Source organism: Vombatus ursinus, unplaced genomic scaffold (assembly GCF_900497805.2).
Source record: "Vombatus ursinus unplaced genomic scaffold, bare-nosed wombat genome assembly UNPS02011591.1, whole genome shotgun sequence".
NCBI classification, from domain to species: Eukaryota; Metazoa; Chordata; class Mammalia; order Diprotodontia; family Vombatidae; genus Vombatus; species Vombatus ursinus.
In genome coordinates this window covers 3,880,080-3,903,076 of record NW_020951369.1, presented here as the reverse complement: position 1 = coordinate 3,903,076, position 22,997 = coordinate 3,880,080, and the positions used below count along the sequence as shown (strand labels likewise).

The 22,997-nt window shown below is 39.1% G+C and overlaps 1 protein-coding gene across 1 annotated transcript in view; it reads right to left on the bottom strand.

The window, feature by feature from the left end:
- The window catches only part of UBE3A (ubiquitin protein ligase E3A), a 241,480-nt gene extending 227,622 nt beyond the window's left edge, over nt 1–13,858 (bottom strand). Inside the window, exon 1 of the mRNA XM_027856645.1 lies at nt 13,639–13,858. The gene's annotated coding sequence lies outside the window, so the exon portion shown is untranslated. The remainder of the gene's footprint in view (nt 1–13,638) is intronic.
- Between the last annotated feature and the right edge of the window lie 9,139 nt (nt 13,859–22,997).

Here is a 22,997-nt window from a genome sequence, read left to right as displayed (position 1 = left end):
ATTTTTGAAAAAAATAAAATTTGCATAAAAAAGTGCTTTGTACACATTGTCTAGTCTGATCATTCCAACAACCTGTTGTGATAGGTGGTGAGGCCTTATTGTATAGCACAGTGGATAGAATACTGTACCTGAAATCAGGAAAACCTGTGTTCAAATTCTTTCTCAGGTAGTAACTGTGACTTTGGATAAGTTATTTAACCTCTCTGAGGTTAAATAATAAACCTGTCAGTTCTTTTCATCTATACAAAGGGAATAGTAATAGAAGCTCCCTCCCAGAATTGTGAGGATGAAATGAGTAATGTGAGTGAAACACTTTATAGACCTTAAATTGCTATATAAATGTGAGCTATGATTATTATTCCCATTTTATAGATGAGGAAACTAACACTCTGAGAGGTTAAATGACTTGCCCAAGAATCAAAGCTAATGCTTGAACCCAAGCCTTCTGATTTCAGATCTGGTGCTTTTTTTTTTTTTTTTTTACTTTATCACACCCCAAGGTTGGATGGAGAGTTGAAAGTGATGCGAAGAGTCATAACACCCCAGGGCTTGCTTCTAAGTTAGCCACCGAAATGGAGATGCTCTCTGTTTCCACAGGAGGGGCCCTGATGGAGAAAAGCAGCAGGCTTTGCTTTGGGGGAGTGATTCATTTCCTCAGTTCTGTTTTGAACATGATCCAGTTGCCACTTGAAAAAGTTGTTTTTAAATCCAAAGCAGAAAGAACTCAGAGTGATCATCATGTACTGTGTGATTTTATCATCCTTGGTAATTGTACCAATAGTGAAAAGCATCCAGGCAAAAGGGAGAATGTTAAACTGAAATGAAATAGAGCTTAAAAAAAAATAAACCCTACCCAACCCCATGCCACTATCATGGAACCCTACAGCAACTAAGCACTCAGTCTATACTAAGTATCAAAGCAGTTTAATACAGAGATAAAAAATTAAAAGAATCCTTTCGGTTTTTTCTCAGTAGGTCTGATGGAAAGCACATCAAAATGATAAGGAAAAGTGATATGACTCAGCAGTAAGGAGCAACTTTTATATATTTTACAGCCATCCAAAGCCAGCATTGGGAGTGGACAAGACAGGAAGTAATAGCAAAAAATAAGAGTTGAGAATAACAAGCCTTAGGAACAAATTTGACATAAATTCAAAATGCTTTGTGAAAGGCTTTTGCGAATCATTACAATGCTCCTCTGTTAGTACAGCAGCAAGATCAAAACCCCATGAGAGGTGGCCATGTCTGTTAAACAAGGGAGTTGGCCTAGATGTCTTCTGGGGACCCTTCCAGCTCTGGGTATAGGGGTCTGTGAGTTCCAGAGAAGGGAAATGGTTTGCTAAAGGTCGTATGGAATAGTGTTGGGGCTGAGAAGGTAATTTTTTAATCACTCATTCATTCAACAAATATCAATTCAGTTCCTCCAGTATACAAGTCAATTCTATTCAATCTAATAAGTATTTATTAAGTGCCTACAATATGCAGGAGACTGTGAAAAGTATTGGGAATACAAAGACAAAAATAACAATTCTTGACCTCAGGTAACTTATACTCTATGGAGGGGGGCAACATATACTCTAATATCTGACTAGTTAGCAGAGGCCAATGAACTTTTTAAAAAAGAATTTTAATAACTACATTTCAATATATTTGGTTTTCTTTGTCTACATATTTTATTTTATGTATTTAAAAACATTTTCTGAAAAGGGGTCCATAGACTTTAAAGATGACCAAAGGATCCATCACACACATAATAAAGGTTAAAAATCCCTGACCTAGATACTTTCCAACACTATGACTCTATTTTTTCCCCTAGTACTTCCTGATTTCAGTCCAACTCTCTCAAATAACTACTGGCTAAAATTACTTAACACATACCCCATATGAGATATGAGCTGAGACTTGAGGGATAAACTCTATAATCCCTTAGCAGTTCTGGCTGATAATTTTTTTCCTTTTGGTGAAGCAGCATTCAAGATGGTATAATCATAATCATAATCATAATCATAATCATAATCATAATCATAATGATAGCTAATATGTATACAGTGCTTACTATGTGCCAGGGAGTGAGCTAAGTGCTTTACAATTATTAGCTCATGAGTTGATCCTCATAACAACCATGCCAGGTAGATGCTATTATTATCTCCATTTTCCAGATGAGGAAACAGGCAGACAGAAGTTTAAGTGACTTGCCCAGAGTCAAATAACTAGAAAGTGTCTGAGGCCAGATTTGAACTCAAGTCAAAGCTCCACCCAGCTACCCAAGGGATTGCTTGCCTTCTGGGAGTAAGTTTAGAAGTAAGCAGCTGATCAAGGAAGGGTTAAAAATAGCTATTACTGGAATAGGGGATTAAAAAGCCAGTGTTTTGCACATATAGGATATAATTTAAAGGTCTAAGATGGTTGCATAGGGATTGGGAAGGCTAGTTGACTTGCCCATGGTCATTCAAGCCAGTAAATATCAGAGGTTAGATTAGAACCCACATCTTCCAAATTCCAAGTCTAGCAATCTGTCCACTATGTCATGTTGCCTGCCATAGTATCATTGATTAAGAAATGGAAGGAATCTTAATAAGCCGTCAAATGCAACCCCAAGGATCAAACATCATAAACTTAGAGCTGATAGGGACAATTTCATTTTACAGTTTAAAAACCAACAACAACTGAAGTCTAGTGACATGACAAAGGAAGGCCACACAGGTCATAATTAGCAGAGATGGGTCTTCCGACTCCTTAGCATGCAATTCTTTTTTGTTGAAATTCACTAAATCATGAATTGTGTTTTATTGATCATGACTACTGTGTGATAAGAGAAACATGTGGGGCAGAAAAAAATGATCGGTCAATAAACAAATACTTATTGATGCTTTGTGGAAAAACAAAAGACATTCTTTTTGTGGCCAGGTTTTCTCACTCAATCAACCTGCATGTATTTAAGCACTTACTAGGTGCCAGGTACTGTGCTCAGCTCTAGAGATACAAAGAAACTCAAAAAAGATACCTGCTTGCTGTAAGAATGACATTGAGTGAGTAAGTTATTTTAAGTATTACATATACCCAAATTAACTATAAAGAATATGTGAAGAAAGACGCTATCTGCAGCTAGAGAAAGAACTGATAAATAGAAGTGTGTATAGAATAATTTCACATATATTTGTGTCTAACGGTGGTCATCTCAATGTACATCGATGTACATGATAACTTTATTATATGTTTAAAAGGAATAGTTGGAGGCAGCTAGGTGGTGCAGTGGATAGAGCTCCAGCCTTGGAATCAGGAGGACCTGAGTTCAAATTTGGCCTCAGACATTTGATACTTACGAGCTGTGTGACCCTGGGCAAGTACCCCATTGCCTAGCCAAGAAAAAAAAAAACCCAAGCATTTCCATTACATAGCATATTAAAAAAGATGATTGTACCTGAAACTGCAAATCTACTGTGTACAACTTGCTATTCTTTTTGCAATTTTTTTTTATTGGTGAGACAATTGGGGTTAAGTGGGGTCACACAGCTAGTAAGTGTTATGTGTTTGAGACCAAATTTGAACTCAGGTCCTCCTGTATCCAGGAGCTGGTGCTCTATCCACTGCGCCGCCTAGCTGCCCTGGAAATGCTTGTTTTATTCCATAAATGAATTTCTTTTAAAAGGGTCCTTGTCCTCAAGGAATTTATATGTAATGAGAGAGACTTCCTATTATAATATTTTTTTCTCTTAAAATGTTTTATTAATACTTTTTTATTTTTCTATTATAGTAACTCCTGGAAATATTCCCTCTTGCTTCCCATTCTCATTTTATATATATGTACATATGTATGTGTGTGTGTATATATATATATGTATATATATATATATACACACACACACACACATAATTTTGGAGGCAACAGGGTTAAGTGACTTGCCCAGGGTCACACAGCTAGCTAGTGTCTGAAGCCAGATTTGAACTCAGGTCCTCCTGACTCCAGGGCTGGTGCTCTATCCACTATGCTACCTAGCTGCCCCCCTCATTATAATATTTTAAAGGTAAAATTCTCTGCCCTCCACCATCCCCAAACCCCACAATGAACTATTGTCACACTGACAAGTCAGCAGTAATAGGTACTGATCATTTTATGTGAGATGCTAGGCTGGTTTTGCGTCAGCATGGACTTGGCTATTGGCTTCTTGGCCAATGCAGAGAGTTGCTGTTCTTACGCCCCATTGTGCTGTTGATGCAGCATCACAACCCATAGTCCAAGGTACCAAACAAAATTTATAGCTTTTCTGAGGGACCTATCCATGCCCAGTAGCTTTGTGCTTGTACTGAATAGGAGGGACCTTCCTTCCTCTACAATTTGTTTTCTTCCATTTAATGTACCCTGAGAACTGAGCGTCATCTGAGTAGGGCTGAGGACAGCCCTCAGTAGCCACATTCACCAGCACTGAGACGCTGCTGGTTGTCTTCAGTGACTTTTCACTATTGATGAGAATGCTAGAGAAGAGATTAGGAGACAAAATTAGCTGAAGAGCCCAAAGACACGTTGTCATTTCTGCTCTTAGCATTACCCCCGGGGGAGCTCAGGCAGAAATCTCCTACTTGAAAAAAGCGTATCCTATCATAAGGAAAGACAATTAGAAGCTAAAACTAGGCTAATGAATATGATAAGGGAAGAGTTGCTTTAATTATCTGTGTCATTTTCTTAATTAAATTGTTGAGGTTTGTGTTTGACTTTTCCGGAACAGAACTCCTACAGACATTGGGAAAGTGTTCTCTAAACCTAGGCTTATTACAAAAGGCCTTTGGGGTGTCCCCCTGAAAGAGAGAGCAATGGCTAAGTCACTTGAGAAATTTTGCCTTTCTGACTGAGGTATATACATAACAAAGAGCTCAATTTCTCAGAAATCGCATTTTAAAATCCAGGATCCTGCTATAAGTTCACCAGCAGGTGTCACTGTTTGCATAGAAAATGAAAATAGGCCTCTTTCCAAGCCAGCCCTACAGCAAAACATGCTTACCCAAATTTCTATCTTAAAGTCTTGTCATATGGCAATTTTGGCTCTGGGAAATAGCATTATTGTTTCTCTTTTAAAAGGAAGCCTGTGCACAGAAAGGGAACTGGCTTATTCTGGTTATGCACATTTTTACTTAATAAACTATGCTTTAAAGTTCAATTCGATATATAGATTTACTGAATACCTCTTAATGGTTTTATCCAGTAAAGCCACGGTGTCATACCTCATGATAACAGAATTACAACCTCAGGTTTTTGAAGGTTATAGCAGTAGAGCACCAGCTGTGGCAGGTCTTACCGAGCTGAAAAGGCTAGCAGTGACAGGCCCCCTGTCAATCAAAGGGCAGTCTAGTTAGATTGAATGAGGCCCACTCACCAGAAAATAGGCCATTGTCATCATTATCGTCACCATCATCATCATCATCATCATCATTTTGCCATAGCAATGTGCTAAGGTGGAAAGAGGTTGCTCTCTATATCAGTTCAAGGAGCCCCTATACAGACAAAATCACACTTTAAATCTCCAACTTCCTGTCTTTCTTCTCATAGATCTAAAAGGGACCTCAGTGGCCATCTAGGTTCACCCCACTTTCTATTTAAGAAGTGAGGAAATTGAGGCCTACATTGGTTAATTGACTTGTCTACTGTCACACAGTAAGCAACAGAGATAGCATTTAGACATAGGTCGTCCAATCCTGTGAGTAGTGCAGTGGATAGAACACTGGGCTTAGAATCAGGAAGACTCATCTTCATGAGTTCAGATCTAGCCTCAGACACTTTACTAACTTTGTGATCCCAGCAAGTCGCTTAACCCAGTTTGCCTCAGTTTTCATCTGGAGAAGAAAATAGCAAACTACTCCAGTATGTTTGCCAAGAAAACCCCGAATAGGGTCACAAAGAGTCAGACACAACTGAAACTAATGAACAAGAAACCTCCAATCCCAGAGCCAGGGCTCTTTCCACTATACCATGGTAGCCTCTTGGATATCTACTTTAATATTATCACTAAACCTAATTGGTGATGATATTAAACTAATTAAATTAAATTAATTAAACTAACTAAACTAAACTCCTAATTCTGTAATTCAAAACCTTTTGAGATTTGTCTCCAAATCACCTTAACTAGCTTTATCTCATGCTACTCCCCTTTCAGCCAAACCAAAATGTCTTCCATTGTCATGAACCAGAGAATGTCCCTCTCCTATCCATTACCATACCTTTGTTCATGACATGGAATACAACTGTCCCTACCTCCACCTCTATCTGTTGAAGTACTTTCCTTACTTCAAGGCTCAACTCAAATGCCATTTTACCATGAAGCTTTCTTTGATCACCCTCCTTCCTTCTTAGTTGAAAGTGATCTCTCTTTCCTAAAATTTCCTGGAGTTCTTTGTACTTGCCCACATTCACCAGGGTATCAAAGAAAGGACACAAGATTTGTATTCAAAGAATCAGGATTCTAAACCTGAGTCAGTGACTAACTCTCAGCCTGACTTCGGGAAAGTCACATAAGTCCTCTGAGACTCAGTTTCCTTAACTGTAAAATGAAATCGTTGGACTAGTAGATCTCTAAGGGAATCTCTCGCTCTAAATCTTATGAACTCTTTTCTTACAGTTATTTGTGTGCAGGTTGTTTTCCTCAAATAATTGTTGAGCTCTTTGAAAGCAGGGTCTCTGCCATATCTACCTTTATATCTTAAGCACCTAGCACATAGTCAGCACTTAAATGTTGGATTGAATTGGATTTCCCTTCTCTGGCCCAACTCAACCTCTTCTTACATTATCTTGTCCTTGGGACCAGTGGGCCATCTCCTAACAGAGGTAGATGCTAAATTAAGCTCCAAAGTTCTAGCCAAGGTAAATTTGATTTGGCAAAACTGTTAGGTAGTTCAGCCTTTGTAGAACTGACTCCCTCAACCTCACTTCCAAGTGTGGGAATCCTAGGTTTGTGGCAGATACTTACTTCTTGACTTTTTCCAATGAGTTCTCCCCTGGGCTTTAGGTCTTTAAGACTCACCTTTGGTGTCTGTGGCTATGGGCCAAATAGAAATTAATCCTTGTCCATTGGCTCTTTGAACAAGAGCTTTCCTTTATTTGACCTCCAAAGATTCTTCCTTTGAGTTTTAGGCCTTGCATTCCAACTTGGAATTTACCTCTGCATTCCTATTAATTTTGACATTTTTTCTTTTATGACTTATTAAAATACAGTATCCTGTTTTTCTCATAGTTTTCAGGAATCCCAAGGATTCTTTCATAATTTCTCCTCATCCTATTTTCTGGCTCAGTTGTTTTTGATATCAGATTCCTAATGTAATCTATTTTTTCAGACTTTTTATTTGTTAAAACATCTCTTATTCTACCATTGAATTTTCGAGTTTAGTTTGCTCCACTGTCTTTTCAGGGTTCACATTGACTAGGATAAGGTTTTCTGTCTTCAATTCCACTGGAAACTATTCATTCTCCTTCAGAGTTTTCCCTGAGAGTTCTCGTTTCATTTTTATTTCTTGCTTTAATTCTTCAATCCACTCTTAGAGCCCTTATGGTCAAGCCATTCTTTTTTTTTCTGGGCTCCTTCCTTCCTTTCTTTTTTAAACAACTTGTTTAATGTAACAGTAGTTCAGAAATATCATCAGATCTGCACAGTCCAAATGTCCAATATGTGCTTGGATCCTGTTTCTCTGATACTTTTGCACTCTGATCTTGTAATTATTTGTAAAGTTTTTTTTTCTTCTGAAATTTTATCTCTGGTTATGCTTAACTTATAATATTTCTTCATTGTTGCTGGTAGTAGTAATAATAAAATAAAATTTAGTATCATTTGATATTAGATAGTGTATGCTAGCATTAGCACATAAGGTTTTTTGTTTTGATCAGCAACTTTTAAAATGTAGAGGCCGAGTAAATAAAGGGAGCTACTTGTGGCAGTGGATAGAATGCTGACATGGGTGTCAGGAAGCCTCGAGTTCAAATCTTGACTCAGACACTTACGTGTTGTGTGACCAGGGGTGTACTATACAAGATAGAATGACAACAGATGATTAAATTTCCAGTGTGAGCATTGACACGTCAGAAATTGGCAAATGCAACAAATCAGGGCTTGGTTTATAGTTTCATTGATTATCTGGACTTAAGAAGATGATGAAAAAACATTAATAATTCAGACTAAGCTTAAAAATGTGTCCTGTTTTTCAGAGAGCTGGTTGTTAAATATTGACCAGCATACTCTTGTGTATGATGTTGGACAAGTCACTTAACCTCTATGAAGCTCAGTTTCCTTATGTATAGAACAGGGATGTTAATAGCACCCCCCTCTCAGGGTTGTTGTGAGGACCAGATCAGACAGCATACGTAAAGCACTTTGTAAATCTTAAAATGATATATAAATGCTAGCTATTACTATCGATTAAATTTTAGCTGAGTCTTTGGCATTAATTTGCTGTATTAATTATTTGCCATTAATTAATTTGCTGTAAATTTGAGATTGCAATATTTGACTTCCATGGCAGTGTTCTTCTATTCGATTATATTTTCAGCCTCTGTGCTGGGGGTGGCTTATGAAGGGACCCCTCCTTGCTCTTCTTTCAACTAGATGGTGCAGAGGATAGAGCCCTGACTGAGAGTTGGGAAGTTGTTGTTCGGTTGTGTCTGACTCTTCATGACTCCATTTGGGGTTTTCTTGGCCAAGATACTGGAGTAGTTTGTTGTTTTCTTCTCCAGCTTATTTTGCAGATGAAGAAACTGAGGCAAACAGGGTTGAGTGACTTGCACAGGGTCACCCAGCTAGTGAGTGTCTGGCCAGATTTGAACTCAGGTCTTTCTGACTCCAGGCCCGGCGCTCTATCCACTGTACCACCTAGCTGTCCTGGACTTAAGAAGACCTGAGGACTATTTGTACCTGACCTGTGGTAGAGCATTCCAAGCTCGTATTGGTCTGATCAGCCACATTCAGACACACTGTACCTTGACCCCAATATAGTGATGTCATTTTGGTCTTCTTCAAGAACGAAGGACAACAACCAAGCCTCAGCTTCCCCATATGTACAATGGGGATAATAACAATACCTTCGTACCAAGGCTGTTGAGAGGACCAAATGAGACAATATTTGTAAAGTGCTTAGCGCAGAGCCTGGTACATAGCAGCCACTCAATAATGCTTGTTTCCTTTCTTTAAAACTTCTCTCTTAGCTCTAGACTTCCTACCATTATTGTTACTTCTCTCCTTCATTGGCAGTGGGGATAAGCAGGTGCCAACAGTCATGCTGATATCACAATCCTGGACCTAGAACTGGGTAGCCCAGCAAGCACACTTGATAATAAGTTTTTTTTTCCTTTTTAAATTCTGAACTTAACAAACGTGCAATAGAATAGGAATTTCCATATATAGAGTAGAAGAGAAAAAGAAGATTGTATGTGAAACCACAGTTCTCCATTGTACATAGCTTGCTTTTCTTTTTAAGCATATAATAATTCATCCTGTAGCTTTCAAAGCTGCCCTGCTTTTCTATGGGTCTTAGCTTCTTTCTGGCCTTCCTTTGTCTTCTCTGCATCTAAAAACAATGCCTCAATGAGTTTATTTCTTTCTATGGTCTATCTCTCACCTGAGGTAGTCTTGGTCTGACACAGCCAAGGTCAGGGTCATAGATAGGGCAGCTAACTCTGGGATGCACATCTTTGTGTTCCCTTCCAAAGCTCTAGTTGGGGTAGCTCAGCTGGAATCATGGTGGTTTCTGGTCTTGCCCCCTGCCACATTTTGCACTGCAATGCTCTGCCTCTGGGGCTAGCCCTTTCTTCCTGTGGTAGTCCTGCATAGATTAGGAACTGAGGATCAAGGTCTCCTGGACAGGGAAAAGAAATTGGTTACTATGCCCCACTCCCTCCGACAGTGCCTCAGTACCAGTTCAGATCTAGAGCTTAGAGTTGGTCTTATCCCCTTTCTCTGGGGGTAGAGAATTCAGTCCAGCTGAGGGAGAGACAGGAGGCAGCATATGGAGGGTAAGTCAAAACATTACTGCCTTCTCAACCACCACCTCCCCTCAGGGTTTGATGAAGATAGCTCAGGACCTTGAACACCTGCCAGTGTGCCCTCCCACCCCATCCCCTGCCCCCCACCTTCTGATCCTGCTTCTACCGAGTCCTCAAATCCATCATTCTGGGAAGCAACAGTTGCCCATGGCAACTGCTTCTATGAGCGCTGCAGCCACAGCTGCTAAAGAACCAGAAAGGAAAGGTCTTACCACCAAAGTCCTTGGTACTGTCAAATGGTTCAATATGAGAAATAGATATGATTTTATCAGCAGAAATGACATTAAAGAAGATGCATTACAAGTTGCTTTGCAGAGGCATCCTAAAGACAATTGAACCTTTCCATCCGATTTGCAGCTGAAACCTATAGACTTTATCTCCCCCATCAGAATGAGATCTCCTAGATGGTCTGGCTTTTCTATTTGTATCCCTGATGCTTAGCACAGTGCTTTGCATAAATAAGTACTTTTCTTTCTTTCTTTCTTTTTTTCTCCCTCCTATCCTTCCTTCCTTCTTTTCTTTTTCTTTCCTTCCTCCCTTCCTTTCTTCATTTCTTTCTCTCTCCCTCCTTCCCCTCCTTCCTTCCCCTCCTTCCTTCTTTTTCCTTCTGTACCTTTGTTCATGTACTTTTTTCTTTCTTCCTTCCTTCCTTCCTTCCTTCCTTCCTTCCTTCCTTCCTTCTTTCCCTCTGTCTTTTCATTCTGTGATCTTGAGACTGTGACCCATTAGACTCGAGAGCAGGAGCTGTTTTTGTTTTTGGTTGGGGTTTTTTTTTTTTGAGGGAGGGGCCTTTCTTTGTATCCCCATTGTTTTGTATAGTCCTTACTAAGCAAGCAGTAAATATAAAAGCACATTTGTTATTTTCCTATCATTTCAGTCGTGCCTGCCTCTTCATTAAAATATAGGACAGACTTTACTTAACCTGACCCCCCAAGATGAAAAAGAACATACCCGAATCTATAAACAGTCAAGTTAACTCTCTTACTGTCTGTCATCAGCCTGGTGGCCCCAAGGACAATCTTCCAGACTTATTATTTTCAGAGCCTCCCAACCAGTTGACCAAAAAGTCTTTGTGAAGTGTTTACTATGTACCAGGCACTGTTCTAGGCACTGTTCCAGGCCCTGGGGCTATGACACTTCAATAGCAGAGAGATAGGTGGTGTAGTGGGCTTAGAGTTAGGCAGACTTGAGTTCAGATTTAGCCTCGAATATTTGTTAGCTGTGTGACCCCAGGTAATTCAATTATTCTCTGTCTGCCTTAGTTTCTTTGTCTGTACAATGGAGAGAATAACAGCACCTATACTTCACAGGGTTGTGAGGATCAAATGAGATAATATTGGTAAAGTGCTTTGCAAATATTAAAGCACTATATAAATGCTAATCATTATTATTAATAAAGAGTATTATTATTAAAATGTTTATATTTTCTTGAAGGAAACAACATGTGCACATTTAAGTAGATATGAAATATATGCAAAGTAACTGTGAAGTATGAGACAATGCAGTACTGGGAGAAGAGAAGGGGTTTGTAGCTAGAAGATCTGGATTCTTATCTCCCACCTCTATCACTTACCAACTCTGTGAACCTGGGCACATTACTTCATTTCTCTGGACCTCAATATCCTCATTGATATATAAACTCAAAGTGGAGTTGGTGAGCAAAGTAGGGTTAACCATCATCACTTATACCCTGAGGGAGAGTGGTACAACTCACCCTCCCTCCCTTTAGCAGAATGACCTTCCCTTTCAAGCAGCTGACTCCCCCTCAATTCTCAGAGACATGACTTTCTTTTCAAACCTGGAGTTTGGATCTTGAATGGACAGCTCCCTCCTATAGACCCATCGCTGCTCCTGGAAGCTGGATGGCAACTCCTTATTGATTTGCACTCATGTCTCTTGCTTGTAATGGCCTCTACTTCTCCTCTTCCTGCTTGCTTGCTTCCCTGTTTCTCTCATCCAAAAGCCCCTTCCAAAGTCTTAATGAAATTCTGCCCCAGGTCAAGTCCAAGGTTCCTTTGTCCCTTAGCAGATGCTGGGGAGGCACTCCCCCCCAGCCTTATTTAATGATCAAATCTTTTGGTGAGAGCTCACAAGGTGGGTTATATATAACATGAAAAGATAAGACTAGATAACCTAGAACTTTAGAAGTCTAACTTTACATTTGTGATTCTTTGATCCTGTAAATACAAAGTAATTGGAGGAGTAACAGAGGCTGGGGTCATCAGGAAAGACTGGAGGTATGGCATGGTTCTTGATCTGAACTTTGAAGGAAGTTAGAGAGTCTAAGATGAGAGGAGGAGTATATTGCAGGAGTGGAATACAACCTCTGAAGAGGCGCAGAAATGGTAGATGGAATGTCATATGTAAGGGACAGCAAATCAACCAGATGAGGTGGATTGTAAAGTGTGAGAAGGGGAGGGGGTATGTATAATAAGTCTGGAAATGTAAGCTAGAGCCAGATTTTCATCCCAAGGGGGAAAGAACTTGGGATTGATAGGAAATTTGAGCAACCCAGCCTTCTGGTAGCTCTCACCTACGATAACAGTTCTAGTTGATGCCGCTACCCTGGCTGTCTGCTCTCAATAGCTCCTCCTTCTTGAGGGGATTAGGACAGCAAATGGTTAATTGTGGGAACGGAGTGAACCACACTGACTCCATCTTGTGACTCAATTCTGGACCTAGCTCAGTTCCCTTTCTACTCAATTACTGGTCTAGTCCAATTTCTGTCTTGTGAGAAAACTTTCTTCAATTGTAGGAGTTGAAAGAAAACTTTATTGCATTGTTTGAACCTCACCCTGCCTGGCTGTGAAACTCGACCACCTTTACTTGCTGCTTAAAGACCCTTAGTGAAGGACCTAGGTTATGCTGACCAGAAAGCAGGTCAGAACTAAAGATTGGTGCAAGGAATTTTGTCACTATTGTTTATCTCAAGTAACCCATATGTCTTATTTGAAAACTGGCCCCATGGTGATCAATCAGTTGTTTCCATGTTCCTTTGATTGTTTACAGACACTTGGGGAAATTGGGGCACCTCTTTTTCTGAATTTAGAGAATCGAACCTGTTCACTCTCCTTCTCCCAACTTGGAAAATCCTTAATCTTTCATCTAATTAGAAATCAGATTACCTAATGTCATATTGTTTCCTTTGAATTAATTGGTCTCATTTGACTTATTTATTTTTTATCTATCTATCTATCTTTGGTGAGGCAATGGGGTTAAGTGACTTGCCCAAGGTCACACAGCTAGTAAGTATCAAGTGTCTAAGGCCGGATTTGAACTCAGGTCCTCCTGACTCCAGGGCTGGTGTTCTATCCACTGTGCCACCTACCTGCCCCAGATTTATTATTTCTAATGTATAAAAGTCTGTCTCCCCCTGTATTCAGGGTCCAGGCCTATGCTGAGAAGGTCTGGTCCTGCTTTGCTATTGGCATTGCAATTGGCATGCAATGGCTTAATAAATTGATATGCTTGGAAGATTGAACCTTTGCTTTCCTCAGTCATGTTGTCTTTCACACGCCACACTCCGCTGCTCCCCCTACCACACACACCAAGGAAAAGTATTCAAAGTTGAAAGAGGAATTGTCCCCCAGACTTGTAAAATTCACTTAATTCACAATACTCACAAAGGATAAAGTCTGACTTTGCTTTTTCACCACGTTGTGGTTCTCTTCTGTGCTATTCTCCATTGGTCCAAGAATTTGGCATGATATAGGAATTCTCTTGCTTGGCCTGGAAACTCCTCTGCTGGTCCAGGAACTCCTGAACGCTCATCTATTGTTTCTGATTACTGACATCCCTTGGGTCATGGGGTTTCATGGAGTTCCATGGACCTCCTGGTGATCTTCAAGCCCTCTAGGAATCAATGTAAAACAATGGGATGAGACCTGGCAATGGAGTCAGAAGACTTGGGTTCAAGTCCTCTTTTTGAAGCTTACTGTGTGACCTTGGATGAATCATTTAACTACTCTCAGCCTCAGCTTCCTAATTTATAAAATGAAGAGGAAAGCTTCTGAGGTGCCTTCTACTCTTAGATCTATGGAAATGTGATCCTAGCCCCAGGAAGGAAAGCTGCCATGTTCTTTTTCTCCTTTGCTGTATTTCCCCCCCTCTCTGTCATCTCCCTTGATTCAGCCTCTAGATGCTAGGTTTGACTAAAGCAAATATCTTTATCATATGTGAACATTTGACTTTTTGACCTATTGCCCTAGATTGGCATCAAGTTCACATATTCTCTGAAAGCCGTGTGGCCTGTAAGTTCTTTTCTGCTTATTTATTTTTTTGGTTAGGCAATGGGGTTAAGTGACTTGCCCAGGGTCACACAGCTAGTAATGTTATGTGTCTGAGGCTGGATTTGAACTCAGGTCCTCCCGACTCCAGGTATTCTATCCACTGTGCCACCTACTTGCTCCGGGACCATAAGTTCTAAACTACCTCCATACCCTTTTCTTGAGTCTGGGGTTCTCAGGCTGCTTTTGTTCCAAGCAAGAGTTCCAAAAGAAGGGGCAGCTAGGTGGCACAGTGAATAGAGCTCTGGCCTTGGAGTCAGGAAAACCTGAGTTCAAATCCAGCCCCAGACACTTAATACTTACTAGCTAGTGACCCTGGGCAAGTCACTTAACTCCAATCGCCTCTCCAAAGGAAAAAAAAAAAAAGAGTTCCAAAAGACAGAGTTCCTTTTTCTATTCTCACTTCTATCGGACCCTTCCATCAAGTTCCACTTTCTGAGTCTCTCATTCTCGCCCCCCCCATTTATTTATTTAATTTTAATTAATGGGATAAAACAAGCATTTCCATAGCAGAGTATAATAAAAAAGATGATTGCACATGAAGCTGCATCTATTATGTACAACTTGCTATTCTTTTAAAATATATAATAAAGTTATAATGTAAATGTCTTTTCTTTTTTTCCTTCCCTGCTCCCCATTCCCCCCCAGAGTTTACTACCATTAGACACAAATATATGTATGTATATATATATATAATATATATGTGTAAAATTATTCTATGTATACTTCTATTCATCAGTCCTTTCTCTGGATACAGATAACATCTTTTTTCATACATCTGTTATAGATAATTTGGGTATTTATAATAGTCAAGACAAATTTATACTCACAGTCGCTCTTAACACAATATTGCTGTAACAGTATACAACTTTCTCTTGGTTCTGTTCATTTTGCTTTTCATCATTTCATGCAAGTCTTTCCATGTTTTTCTGAGGTCAATGAGCTCATCATTTCTTACAGCACAATAGTATTCCATCACAATCATATACCACAACTTGTTCAGCCATTCCCCAATTGATGGACATCCCTGCAATTTCCAGTTCTTTGCCACCACAAAGAGAACTGCTATAAACATTGTATAACATATAGGTTCTTTTCTTTCTTCCCTATTCATCTTTGGCAATAGACCTAGCAGTGGTATTGCTGGGTCAAAGGATATAGGCAGTTAATAAATAACTCATTCTTAGAATCTCTGGGGTAGGGGCAGCTAGGTGGTGCAGTGGATAGAGCACCGGCCCTGGATTCAGGAGGATATGAGTTCAAATCTGGCCTCAGACACGTAACACTTATTAGCTGTGTGACCCTGGGCAAGTCACTTAACCCCATTGCCTAGCCAAAAAAAAAATAGAATCTCTGGGGTAACAGACATATCCTGGGTTCAACAAGCACATCATGCCTCTACCTCTATCCATTTAACTGTTCTTATGTTGCTCAATCATGGCTTACTTCTTTTCCCTAAGGGAGTGGTTTACCTGCGTGTCCTTTCAAAATGCATTTATAACATAAAAATATCTTGAGCACATAATAAATAATGAGACAGTTTCACTTAAAAGTAATCAGAGGGTCATGGCCCACCAAGAGACATTTTACACACTTGATATAATTAGAGAGAAAAAAAAGACTGACTATGGTCATTTATGAAGGCAATAACATATGTATTATGGGAAGGTAGGAAAAGAGGGGAAAATTTAAGCCAAAGTACCTGGGAAAAATTTCTTGGAGTTGTGAAAATAAAAAATAATTAAATTTAGTCTGTTAGATAGCAGAGAGAAATTTGGGGTACTCAAGCAGGAGAATGACAGAGTGAAAGTCACATCATGAGATAGGCATGACCTAGGGCAGGTTCCAATAAAAAGGGCCACACTTGAGGACCTAGAGAGCCACATGTGACCTCCAGGCCACAGGTTCCCCACCCCTGATCTAGGGAGATAGACTGAGGAGCAGTATGGCAGAGTGGATAGTGCACTGGCCTTGGCAACTGGGAGATATGGGTTTAAATCTTCCTCTATCTACTTGTTAACTTGGGCAAGTCACTTCCCCTTTATCAGTCTCTGTTATCTCTTCTGTAAAATAGGGATAATAGTACCAACCTCATGGGTTGTTGTGATGATCCAATGAGCTGACACAGATAAAACAATTTTTGTTGTTATTTAGTTGTTTTCAGTCGTGTCTGATTCTTTAAGATCCCATTTTGTATTTTCTTGGCAAAGATATTGGAGTGGTTTGCCATTTCCTTCTTCACTTCATTTTACAGTTGAGGAAACTGAGGCAAACAGAGTGAAGTGACTTGCCCAGGGTCACACAGCTAGTAAGTGTCTGAGGCCAGATTTGAACTCAGGTCTTCCTGACTCCAGGCCCAGCGCCCTATCAACCACACTGTGCTGCTGCTTCTGGAAGCTCTAATCCTTCCCAAATCTGCCTCCTGTGTCAGAATATCCTGAAGTGACTATTTTTTTTTGTGGGGGGGGGGTTTCTTTGTAATTTTTTTTTATTTTAAACAAATACAAAATGAGAAAAGAAAAAATATTTTTTTTGCCTTGTACACAGCAGAACATAAGAGAGGATTCAATATAAAATAATAAATTTCCGTTTCAAGAAAACTTATGTAATAAATACTACAAGGTATTTTCCAAGCTACCCAGCTTTTCTTTGCTTCCTTGTAGGTTTTCTTTTGTTCTCTGCTGTCTACTTTGTACTTTATTTTTTTTCCCTCCCTCTTCTCACCCCCATCCTAAAGAAGGCTACAATTAAACACGGATATGTGTGTCTGTGTATATATACACATATGTATATACATACACACATACATATATACACATACATACAATACATACATGCATGCACATATACATATACACACACATATAAAGATATCCATAAATATGCACATGCATATATACATATTTATACTCATATACGTATTTGTAAGACCATACTATGCATATTTCCACTTGTCATCTATTTCTCTGAAGGGGGATAGCATCTTCCTTCATAAGTCCAAGTCTTTCCATGTGTTTCTAAATCAACCAGTTCATCATTTCCTCCACCACAGCAGTATTCCAACCCAATCACATCCTATCTGAGAGATTGTCTATGAAAGTTTTCCCCCAAATTTTCTACACTCCTGTTTTTGGCTACATTGGTTTTATTTTTACAAGAAAATTTTGATTTAAAATAATTGAAATTATCCACTTTATATTTCAACTCACCTTATAATATAGTTTAAGGTCTGAAACTGCTTAATCTGCTTCATTTACACCTATTTTGTCCTGGTCTCTTTGAAATTCCTGACTTTTTGTTCTTCCAAATGAACTTTGTTATTATTTTTTCTGAAGTAACTATTTTAAAACAAATACTGGGGGTAAGATCACAGTGAAGAATGATGGAAATCTAATGAAATTCATCTTCCTTTTTTTACTTAGCTTCAGTCAAATAGTAATAGCTAAAGGTTGGGCAACTGTGACAAGCCAAGAATTGAGGTCATTTGATATTGTCATCATCATCCTGAGTAAACATTTGCTGAGTACCTACTATGTTCAGGGTATTATGCTAGGTCCATGAAAAATAATGATTTCACAACAGAATGATGTTTCAAAGGTCAGAACTCTCTTGAAGCCCCAAAATAACTGTGGAACTTAGCACCTGGCAGAATGAGTCAGGAAACTGGAAAGATGCCACTGTTTGCCAGGTTCTACCTCAGAGGGTTATGAGACTCAAAGGACAGAGTATACATGAAAGCACTTTTGCCTTGCAGACAAAAAGCATTATTGTTTTCAATAAACTCAAAATCCCAAAGATTTTAAGGTCTTTGATACCAATTATCAAGGCGTATTAATCCTTTAATTAATTTTCCTTTTGGACTTCGTAAGCAAATATAGGCTATCCATGGAGTATCTGTGGGGGGCTAGGGATATTACTAGGTAATTACTAGGTAATCTCTGTAATCTCCTTTCAAGAGAATGTTCATCTATAAACTTCTTGCTGACTTCCAGTTACTATAATCTCCTGTGTGGGCTTTGGGCTACTCATATCCAGTAATCGATAGGGCTGGGCTCAAATCATGTCTGTGCCTGGGTCAGAGAACAACTCTGCTTTCTTTCTTGAAAACCCCAAAATATTATAATTATGAACTTGACAATTATCAACAAGCTGTATGTGTATGGAACATTTCTATTATACAAAGGATAGAAAAACAAATTTCTACATGAAAATGTGAATCTATGACATATAGCTTGTTTTAAAGTACATGTAATGTGGTGGTAGTACAAACACTGCCCTATTTTTGCATGCCTCTTAAACTTCCTTCTACTTTCTTCTCTGTTTTGAAAACATTTGTTCTTTTTCTTTTTTAAACATTCTTACTGAGTTTTCTAGGGAGAAGTTAAGGGGGGAGGGAATAGAACAGTCATTCATTAAACTCCTACTACATGCCTGACACCATGCTAAGAGCTTTACAAATATTATCTCATTTGATCCTTACAACAACTGTGAAGTAGGTTTTCTTACTATCCCCATTTTACAGTTGAGGAAATTGAGGCAGACAGAGACTAAGTGATTTGTCCAGGGTCACACAGCTAGTAAGCATCTGAGACTGGATCTGAACTCTGATTTTTCTGATTGCAGGTCCAGTGCGCTATCTACTTTGCCACCTTGCTGCCTAATTTAGTTTCTTTTTTAAAAATTAAATTAAATTTTTTTTGTTACATTTAAAGTTCTGAACTGTCTCCCTCCCCACTCTGCACTAGAGAAGGCCACCATTTGACACAGATACATAAACATATGTAAAACCACACCATGCATACTTCTATTTATCAGTTCTTCCCCTGGAGGTAGATAGCATCTACCTTCATAGGTCCTTTGTAGTTGATTTGATTTTGAGTATTATAAATACTCAGAATAACTTGGGTGTTCATAATTGTTCCAAAAACAATATTGTTCTTCCTGTATACAACATTCTCTTGGTTCTGGCTCATTTCACTCTTCATCATTTCGTGACAGTCTTTCCATGTTTTTCCAAGATCACTGAGCTCATCATTTCTTATAGCACAGTAGTATTCCATCACAATCATATACCACAACATGTTTAGCTATTCTCCCTGATTTAGCTTTTCCTGACTAACCTTCTGGGCAGTGGTATATGTCTGTTCCTCTTTGCCTTTGATGTCTTAGTTGACATTCTTTTGCTTGCCAGCTCTCATGCCATGTTCTAGATCCTTCCTCCACAAGGGGGCCTTATCTGGTGTTGACTATCATCTAGTGTAGCATATTAGTTTCTTTTAAATTATAATTCTAGGAACTCTTCTTTTGCTTTGTAGTAGAGGCCTTGTTTTGTATCACAGATGGCGTCCTTTGATTGCCATCACGACCAAGATCTCACATTTTCAAGATTATAAAGTTTTATAAAGTTTTTCTAACAGTGAGTTTTTGCGGTGAACAGAGTTGCATACAATTACGCTCCAAGTATGGCCAAGAACATTCTGTTTTTTTTAAATTGTTTTTTTCGTGTCTCATTTTTGTAAACTTGCCTTTTCAGGTAAAGTTTAGTTGGCAATTTGAAAAAAACAAGGTTTAGCTAACTTTTAATTTCTTTAGTTTGGCTATATTAAAATAATGCCATTTATAATTAAGTATTCAAAGAATATTTGTCTTAAAAGAAATATATTCTAATGAAACATGCTGGGTATAGCTATAACCATCCATAGGAGTTCCTTTTAAAAGCCAGTTACATCTAGTTATTTTTAATAGTCAAATTCCACTTTTTCAAATTCCACTATTTTATTAAAGTCCCTATCTGGAAGCACAGAGGCAGAGGACAATAGGAAAATACCCTCTTTGTCTTTTTTTCCTTAGCATGAACTGCAGTTTAGACTGACATCTATGTCCTGGCCTCACTTGGGTGAGATGGATTTTGTGAGCCAAAGGCCTTCATGCTGCTCTCTTTGGTTTATTTCAGGATTTCACAGTAATTGCCCGGAACCACAAGAACTCCTTCTACAAATCAGCAGCTTGTCATGCTTGCCTGAGCCCTTTCCTTTATAAAGGAAAGCAACTTATTGTTCTGTATGGAACTTTGTTCTCCATGGGAAATACCTTGTTTGCTGTAAGGAATAGAGACTTAGTGGGAACTCATTCATACTGGTATTCTGAGACATTTTGGCTATCAGTCTATTATTTTTTTTTAAAGAAATTGATCCATTTCTCCAAAGGTCCCTCAGATATCTGTTCCTGGGACTGCTGCTCTTTGTTTGGTTGTTTGAAGTTTAATAGCCTTGTACATGCGGACAATCAGGAATAAATCCATATATGTGATTCAGTCTTCTGCTGAAGCTGGGTCTATAATTATCAGGTAGTATTGTAAATGCATCTATAACCTCCTCTTACTCTTATGAATGATTACAAATTGACACTCTAGGAAGGGACCACTTCCTGCTACATCCTACAATACTTAATGCTTTATTGGTGCTTAATCAATGTCAGTTACACCCTCTAGACACAAAGATGATGTCAGCTCTCCCCTGGAAATGTTCATAATTCTCTGGTTACAGCACCAATTTTTTTTTAGTGCTCCATTAAAAACCCAAGTTTGCTAAAAGACTCTTCATATAATCATAGGGTTCTAGAGTTGGAAGGAACTTTAAAGGTCATCTAGCTAGGCCTCCTTGTTTTATAGATGAGGAAACTAGACCAAAAAGAGGTGAAATGACTTAGTTGAGGTTGTACTGATAACCGATAAAGCTCAGAAGAGTAGCAAAACAAGGATTTAGAATTCTGATTCAAAGTCCAGGGCTAGACCCAGCTAGACACAATAATTTCAGAGAATGTGAATTTAAAGACACCTCAGAAATCATAATCCATCCTTTACCTGAAGTTTGCATTTCCCCTATAATATCAACAAAAAGGACTTATCCTCAGCTTGAACACTTCTATTGATTGGAAACTCATTATTTTATGTGACCTGAGACCATTTTTATGGCACTCTCTTCATTGGTGGAGACTGATTACTCAGTGCTCCTCACCTGCATCAGGGGTGGAGTTGGTGAGATCTGGAGAGAAGTGACCTTTTTATTCTTCCAGCTTTGAGAGAGAAGACACATCATCTTAGTCTCTTCACATCCCTGGTTTCCAGAGCTCTATTTCAAGAAATCATAAACAAAACTACATGGGACAAAAGAGTTAATTGTCCCAGTTTTTTGAAAAAAAAATAGAATAAATAAGCAGAGAAGAGAAAAAAATATAGCCCCAAATCCCAATATATCTTGCAAGGTTTAAGCTATCAAAATTTATATTCCTTTGGGCAGAGCCACTAGATTCCAGTGACTCTGGAGGAGAGAGTGAGGTTGGTGACTTCGCACAGGTCTGCCTCACTTAAATCAAATCCATTTGCAAGTCAAGACATCACCTTCCTGATGTCATTGGTCTTCTTCAAGAATGAAGGATGAACAACAACAGATCCCTGAAGGAGAGAAAGTCTGGGAAGCTGTGACGTGTAGAGAAATCAGTGCTTTGATCATGTCCCTATTCTTAACTCATTACCCTAGAGACTTTGGGCAATTTCCCCTTGGTTGAGATCTGAGAGTCTTTCTCTTGTTTGAGCTGAGTTGTCTTGCTACCAGGGGGTGAGCTCATTCACTCTGTATTATGTGGTATATAGTCTCATATGTATACTTTCTGTGATTCCTGTTTGCTTTTGGTTTGGATAAATGGGTTCATTCACTTTTTGCCATCTGTGTTCATTGTGGAATTCTTGGGATGGGAGTGAAGCCATGGATATATATTTTGAGGCACTCCTTCCCCATTAAGGCATAATGATCAGGACTACAGCTAGAACCTAAAAATTATTTCTCTCAACTAATAATATTTAAAGGAACAAAAAGATAGATTTCTAGCATAGTACCTCCTTCCTCCGTGGAAAGCAGAGTACGCAGCCTCTGATCCTCCACGTCCTTGCTTTCTTTCCTGACGGGAATCTAAGTCTCCCTTGGAGAAGTGTGGGGAGAGGAGACTTTAGGGAAATCTATTCTTGCCTTCTTGTGAGCCACATCTAGACAGACCCATATGGACATACATAACCTACACAGACAAAACATAGCAGCCACAACATATCCCTACATTAAAAGATAGCTCAATCAGTTTTTGCTTAGCTCTCAGTGTTAGGAAGCTCATCCTTACATTGAGCCGAAATGTGCCTTCCTTCTCTAAGTTTTACTCATGGCTATAGTCCTGTTCTCTGGTGTTAAGCAGAGTAAGTGTAATCTTTCTATCTGTCAGTCAGTCAGTCAACAATCATTTATTGAGTACCTGCTATGTTCTAGGCACTGTGTTAAGCCCTGGGAATACAAATACAAGCAAAAAGAAAGGTGGTTCCTATCCTCAAGAAACTTACATTCTAATGGGGAGGACAGCACATACAAGGAAGCTGAAAAATGGGAGTGAGTGGTGGAAAAAGGTTTCCAGGGATTGGGCATGATACAGAGCAGTATAGCCTGGTGGGAAATGAAGAGATGGCTATCCTGGGCACTGTCCCTAAATGGAAGCTCTGGAATGAGTCCTCTACCCTTCAATCATAGGGAAGTTCCCCAAGGGCAGATGGTACTTCTGAGGTCTCAGTTCCAGGGCTGAAGTGATCTTCCAGGATGAAGAGGCTTTCTTTTTCTTTCTTTCTTTCTTTCTTTCTTTCTTTCTTTCTTTCTTTCTTT